The 7,658-nt window shown below is 42.3% G+C and overlaps 1 protein-coding gene across 2 annotated transcripts in view; it reads right to left on the reverse strand.

Annotated features, from left to right (window-relative positions):
* The window catches only part of CYFIP1 (cytoplasmic FMR1 interacting protein 1), a 63,915-nt gene extending 57,357 nt beyond the window's left edge, over positions 1–6,558 (reverse strand). The window contains exon 1 of one of the 2 annotated variants that reach the window (XM_081196993.1): positions 6,394–6,558. The gene's annotated coding sequence lies outside the window, so the exon portion shown is untranslated. The remainder of the gene's footprint in view (positions 1–6,393) is intronic. The other variant, XM_081196992.1, reaches the window with a different exon arrangement.
* Positions 6,559–7,658: the final 1,100 nt, after the last annotated feature.

A 7,658-nucleotide genomic window follows, 5' to 3' on the forward strand; every position in this document is an offset into this window, starting at 1 on the left:
TTAATTGATTTTCAATGCATTCCTATGGGATTTCGTGCTTCGCAAGACGAAAAATTCACTAGACGACAAAAATTGCGGAACGAATTAATTTCGTCTTGCGGGGCACCACTGTATTGTTATTCTTAGAATTGGTAGTGACCTCAAAGGTCATCTAACCCAATCCCCTTCTGATGCAGGAGACCCACTGCTACATAATTCCTATCTCACTGCTAAATCCTGGAACTGCAAAGGGATTCTCAAGTTAAGTTCTAGAGTGTCTTGACTCAACTTAAAACCTTCTACAATTCCCACATCATGGCTTCTTACTTGTTATGTTGCCAAACTGTGCATGAATGATTTCTTATGCCTCTTGCAATGACAAACCTAGCAACTTGATTTCTACTTTACTACAGTGGTACCTCGGGTTACAAACACCTCAGGTTACAAACACTTCGGGTTACAGACTCCGCTAACCCAGAAGTAGTACCTCAGGTTAAGAACTTTACCTCGGGATGAGAGCAAAAATTGTGTGGCGGCAGCAGGAGGCCCCATTAGCTAAAGAGGTGCCTCAGGTTAAGAACAGTTTCAGGTAAAGAACGGACCTCCAGAATGAATTAAGTTCTTAACATGAGGTACCACTGTATAGCCTCTATAGCATCCTTTCATCGCCAGCATTCAATATTGTGCCGTTATACCTTGACATGACTCTTCAGCTCTGTCATTGAGTAAGCAGGGCTAAATTTAGTCAGCCGGGTTACTGCCAACCTACAAACTGCATAAACTCACTAATTTAGAAATAGTGACTCACTTTCAAGTGGTTTGCCTGTACTTGTGCCTACATACTGGAAGAAAAACAAAGGACAACCCCACTCGTAGAAAAACAGCACCTATTCATCATCAACATCATAAATTCTCAATATATGTGCAAATTCAGCTAGTAAGAGCTATTGTTGTTTTATTGGCAAGAGGCAGAGCAGTACCCTGGCTATTTCCTATATTAGAACAAATTCAATTTTAATTCAACAGGCAAAATTTTAACTCACCAAGCAACTTTTCCAAGCTTGGTTGTTGCTTTCAGGTAAATACTGAGAAATTCAAATTTTAATCTTGTAAGCATTTTTAGGGCACAATTGTCTGTGACTGCCCTGCCCCCATTTTTAAAATGGGGATGAAAAAACAAAACACACTGTAATCCAGTAACTGCTTGGGAGAGAGAGATATCAGAATGAAAACATGTGTGCATACTCAGCATTCCATTCTGTCCTTCAGTTTCAAACTCCAGATCAAACTCTCTCCATTATTTTTCAATGATGGTTAAGGAAAGTTGTGAGGAAACTACACTGGGGTTATCAATATAGTTTGAGATCACCAACTAAAGACTGATATAGCCAACTAAACTTGGTACGCATGTTTCCATCATAGTTCTCCGCTTGAAGTTCAATGACCAGTTTGATCCCTGCTCCCTTTTCTAATGGCAAAGTGGAAATGGCCCCAGATACAAGTTGTTATAAATATCTGAAGCAAAGCCTCTCAAATATTGTGCTGTACTTGACTTCAAGTGGGACAAAATCTGCTTCAAAGTCATTTACAGCTCAATCCTAACCATAACTACTTATAAAGAAGTCCTATGGGATTCAATGGATCTTACTCTGGTAAATGGGCTTAGGATTGCAGCCTCCACTGGATTATCAATTGGTTTTAAAGTCAATTTATTCTTGCATGCTTCATTTAAACATAGTCAGAAGCATGTCTTGTATTACTAAGACCACTATGGATTTTCTTTTTGGTTTGTCTGGGCACATAGCCTGGAAGTGGGGTGAATGGAACAAACCTTTTGTAGTTTCTTTTCAAGAGATGTGCATACATCTTACACTTCCTTATTTTAACTCTAAGCAAGCAAGAAAAATCAGAATTTGACTGATAGAGAAACAACAGGAAGAGCGCTCATCAGCACAAAACACTGTGATTCAAAAAAAGAAAGAAATCAGCAGATTGTCACATAGCTACGCCTTGTCTACATTGCAAACCTATTCAGTATTTTTTTAGCTTATTCAGGTTTCTAAGCTGTGGATGGATGAGGCAAAGTGTCCCCCTCCAGGCCCAGCACAGAAACACAAGAAACTGCAGAAAGGAAGAACAGGGTACTCTGCCCCTACTTAGCATGCAACAAAACTGCAAAAATACGGTAATTCACAAATAGTTGAACTCAAGGCTGTAGAATGTTCTTCCTGAAGATGGCTCCATTACTGCTCACCTTCCACTGAAAACTTGATTATTCTGGAAGGCTTTTTATTTTATTTAATATTTGTTACTGTGGCCTTTTGGCTGTGATGTTTTAAGTCCATCATAAATTGTTTTATAGTTTTTTTTTATTGTTGTAAACAAACCTGAAAAACTTTTAGTTGGGAAAGAAGGGACCTAAATGTTTCAAACAAATAAAAAGGCATCACAGAAGAATTCTGCAATAAGATTTGCCATGTACATACAAACATGTTGAGTTCTCTTCTGGAAGAACTTTTTTATATACACTATAAACAAGTTCTCAAAGACCCTGAAAAATTTCTTTCCACTATAATGAAGGCAATTATGGTCCCAACAAAGCTGAAACTTCTCAACAGAAACCAGCAAGAAAACCTAAGAGCAAAAAGCTACTTGTGACAAGTAGCAGATCACCTGAACCACCAGAGGGTTGGACTTTGAGGTTCCTTGCAACTCTGATTCTATGAAATAGCAGTCATGCAGTTCTGCACACAGTTATCTTGTACAGAGTATATTTACAGCTGGTTAAAACCGGGCACATAACTTGCACATCTAAGATCTTTAGATGAAGATTCCTTTTTCACATGCAAATTTCATATGCAGCTTAGAGAAATACAAAAAATAGCTACTCCGTGCATGAAGCACCATCTGCACAACTTCCTCTCTTTCACTTCTGCTCAGAAAATTCCTATCCAAGGACAGATGCAGTGAATCCATTCAGAAAACCTTAGAATTACAGAGTTGGAATGTACTGGAAGAAATCAAGAGAAGTCTATGGATGCTTGGAGACAAATCTTGAGTGGCAGAGGGTGGAGGGGAACCCTGAGGATAGTGAAAACTACAGTGTACACTGCAAAAACTGCATGTAATATTCCACTATTTCTTTCCTGATGGGAAGTTTCCCTATCACTATTTTAGACAACGTAGTGCTTTCCAGATGTTGCTGGAATACAACTCCCATCATCTCAAACCATTGGCCATGATGGCTAAGGCTGATGAGAGGGCACCACATTAGCTAACCCTGATCTGAAGAGAACACAGGTGTGGAAGAAAAGCCACCGAACCACCAATAATTCCAACGGAGTACAGTGCGTGCACACCCAAAAACTTCTTGTTTCTATATTAGTTAAAGAAGTCCATGTAACCTACAACACATTCACTAGTCACATTATGTGTGTATATGTATGTGCATGCTTATCAGCTTCCTACAATCTATCACATTGGTTTTCACTTCTAATAGCCAAATAAATGCTAAATACCCTGGTATCTGTATTACACCAAATACCTTATTCTTCCTTAAGTCATCTTGCAGTGATATCCAACCATGTTAAAGAGTGCAGGTAGATTGACATGAATGGATGCCCTACAAACAAGAGAGGACATTGTGTTATGTAAGAGCTAGTCTACAGCCTAGAGTTGTGCAGACCAAAAAGTTTAGATCCCACTGAGAACTAGATCTTAAAAACACAAGTAAAGCGCAGCTGGATGAGGCCCAAGTTCCATTTTGTCCTGTTCTTACAGCAGTCAACCAGATGCCTATGGAAAGCCTGCAACCAGGGCCTGAGTGCAACATGTGCTGTCCCAAGCTGCAAGTTCCCAAATTCAGAGGCCTACTGCCTTCACCAATGGAAAAACAGTCACTGAGTCATCCATAGCCCTCTCCTCTTAGTGTGACCACTCCATGGAACTCCTCATGTGAATGGCAGGAAAACACAAGGTGTTCCTGGTAGTCACTTTCAGGAAGCTTTCACATATTCATGGCTATACGTTGGACCTTGAGGGATGGAAGTCGAGAACATGACAAATCCTCCTGAATTCCCTCTTACAACCATGTCTCTTCCAAGCCACATGAGACTAAGCTCGGGTTCAATTTTTATATTCCATTAGAGTATTTTCTTCAGCTCCTTTTTTGTCCAACTGCATTATCAGCATTTAACTGCAATACTCTGGGCTACTTAATAAGTTTGATTGTTCAATATTCTCTTGAGAATCCCTTGCAGTACAAAGGTGGACTTCATTAATGAATAAAAAATATCATATTGTAAGAGCAGCCCTACTGAATCAAGAGTGAAAGCCAGAAGGTATTATAGCATCTTGTTTTCCACAGCAGCGCATCCCATTTAAAAGCAAGAAAGTTTGAAACAGTTCTGACAAGATTAGCAATTAAAACTAATGGGAGTACGCAAAAATGGCAAAACTTACCAGAAAAATAAGAAACCAAGAAGAAAGACTTTTAAAAATAGAGTGGGGAAAACTTATTATCTGAAGATGCATTGTAAACAAATCAAAACATTAGCAGGACTGATATAAACATGTGCAGTAAGAGATAAACTAGGGAAAATTGGTAAAAAGATTTGAATTGGATATGTAGTAATAAAAATATATAAAATAAATAACTGCAGAAAGGAGGGGAGGGAAGTCGAGGGGAATGTAAACTGGATCTGTAGATTTGCTTTTTAAATATTTGTAAAATGTCTAAAAGAAAAAGAAATAAAAGCAAGAAAGTTCACTGGCATCCAAACAGATTGCTTAAAACAGCAAAACATGAGCAGGTGAGAGTTAAGTGAATTTGAGTAGGATGTTAATTACATAGTTTGTACACAGGAGTTAACCTGTTCTTGATCTCCATTCCTGAATGACGATGTGAAAAATATGTGAATCACAGTATCCTAAATATGAAAACACTGGGAAGAATAAAATTAAGAATAGAGTGAAAAATAGCCAATAGACATTATAAAATAATTTTGCATAATGCTGTGGCCAGAACATTAATGTAAATTATGTTCACTACCCCAAAACCCAACCAAAGGGTTCATAATGTAGTTAGTTATGCATGAATGCTCTAACCCATCCCTAGAATTGAGGCTACTAAAATCAGCCTAAAATGCAACTATTCCAACACCCCGTGTCATATTTCAGTGTTTTGCAAGTTCAACTTTTGTATTAGGGTAGTGAAATGTGAGTGCCCCTCAATGAAAGACACTGATTTTGGAACGCCTGAAACCTACACTATATAAACTGCTTACTGCAGAAATTCAGAAAACTACAAGAGAAAGGCACACATTTCTGGAAAAGCCTGCCAGTCTTAGGCCTGGCCACTATAAAACAAGTTCATTGTTTTTAATGATTAGTTGCTATTTAATGACTTCAGCTGCTATCCTCTATGCATGTTTATTCTTAAACAAGTTCCATTAACTTTGAGTAGGTCTGCAGTGGATTAGTCAAACTCCACTACCTTTCAGATTAAGGGGTGCTTACCAAAGATTAACTTTCTCACTCTTTCAATGTGTATTAGTACATATCCAAAGTCTCCTGCAAATTAGTCCCTTAGCAAGTTATGAAAGCTTCAAGTTTCTTCACGCTTTCTGTGAATATTCTCAAAATAGAGGGCTGGTCTCTCTCTCTCTGGTCACCTAAGACCCACAAACGATTAACAAAACCTATGTGCTAGCAATTTGTCTGGGCTTCTTTACTATGCTGAAGAGACTTAAAACTCTGCATACTGTGTAGGCTATACGACTCCACGATGAAATTTATCTTAGGTCAAGTTGTGCAGGGCGAACATACCACCTTGAGTGTTTACCAAGCGATGCAGGGAGATCTTGCGCGCACGTTAGGAGAGCTGGTGCGCGGAAGTGCTTTCCAAATTCCTGTTTTTACACCTTCCCCACGACCTTACCAAGCTGCCCGAGGCCGCTGCTCACCACGGGCAGCAAAACGACACCCGCAAAAGCCTGCCACTGAACGAGGCTTGCCCTCCCCAAGCCCAAACCCACCCCGGGCTTCCTCCCACCCCCTTGGCTGCTCCGGCCCTAGGTCTCCTTCCCAAATGAGGCGAGGCTCGGGGGACAGAAACGGGGCCGCTTCACAGGCAGCGAAACTTCCAAGGAAGTTGGGAACGAAGCGCCGAGGCCCGCCCCAAAACCCACGGGCAGAAACAGACGTCCGCCCCTCTGGTTAGGCCATATAGCGGGGGAAGGAGGGCTCGGGTCTCTTGCATGCAGCCGAAGCTCTAAATGCCCGGCATTTTGTTGCAAGAGAGGCAAAGAGGAGCAGCTTAGCAGAGGGCAAGTTCCTCCCCGGGCGGATAAGGGCGCGCCTCAAGGAAAGTTTCTCTCGCGCAGCCTCCAAGGGCGAAAAAGGCCCGCGGCTTACCTCCGCTTGGAGTCCGCGGAGCCCCCGGCACTGCTCTCCCTGAGGCGCCGCTTCCCCCCTCGAGCGCGACGGCGAGAGGGTGCCTTTGCGTCGGCGGAGGGGTCCTCGCCAGGGCCGCTTTCCTTTTCCCAGGGCCGCACGAAGCAGGGAGTTTCCTGTCTGAGTCACTCAAACAAGGAAACCGTGCCAGGAAACACCCTTTCCTGCAGCTCCTCCCCCGTCCCGTCCCAAACCCGCAGCCATTCCTCTCCAAGGCAAAGCTACCCTGCTGGCTCGCCTGGCCTCCGGCTCCTCCTTCCTCCCAGCCAGCGATTCTCCTCCCACATCTTGCTCACACAGCCGTCGAAACGGGTCCGGTTTGCAGAGGGAGGGAAGGAGGGAGGATGGAGGCGGCGAGCGCTCAGCACACAGCCTGGATCGCTGTGAAGTTAGGCACCCCGCACAAAAACTGTTGAACGATTTTGGCTGCACACATCGTGCCTTCTTTCATTGCATATTTAGGGATTTCGTGGCATATACCCTTTCTAAATCTTCCAGCGTCCTCTCATCCCAGCATCCAGCTGAGTTAATTTCAGAACGATTCTTAAGGTCACAAACGTTCCGCCGGGAATTTATAGACACATGAGGACAAACCGAGTACATCCTTTTTGTAAAGAGCAACGCCCATTTTATACCTCGGCTTGTGCTTTTGTCTTTTTAAAAAATATATATATCTACCCTCATAAAGCAATCTGGAACTAATGCATACGTTGGATTAATACAGCTTTAAATCTTGAAGGAAAGAATCCTAAATCCTATCTGGGAATGAGAGCTGCATGGACAAAAGTTGGTGGTTGGTTCACTCCTTTTTTGCACTAGGTTGCCGCAGCAAAGGGGCTTGGTGAGGCTCACAGGTAGTAGCTGGACTGGTTTTCAACCCAGCAAATCCCTTCCATGCCCAGTTCTGCCTTTCCCTACCTCACCCCAGAAACACTTGGGTTTGGGAGAGGAGTGTCCTCTGGGTCCTACTGGCAGTAGCTTCAGCCCACCCACAATTTTGGTGGCCAAAGGGTCACATCCAAACTCTCCAGCACCACAGAGTGGACTTGCTCTGTAAGGTCTGAAATGTGAAACAGCTTTTAAATAAACAGCTACTATACAGCAGCATCAGCTGTATCCCATTCAGAAGGAACATTTTTTTAAAAAGGCCAGCCACATGATTTTATATAATCCATGATTTAAAAGTTGTGCAGTCACCCCACCCCCCAAATGAAGCCACATTGTTA

Source organism: Podarcis bocagei, assembly GCF_964188305.1.
Source record: "Podarcis bocagei genome assembly, chromosome: 6".
In the NCBI taxonomy this organism is placed as follows: Eukaryota; Metazoa; Chordata; class Lepidosauria; order Squamata; family Lacertidae; genus Podarcis; species Podarcis bocagei.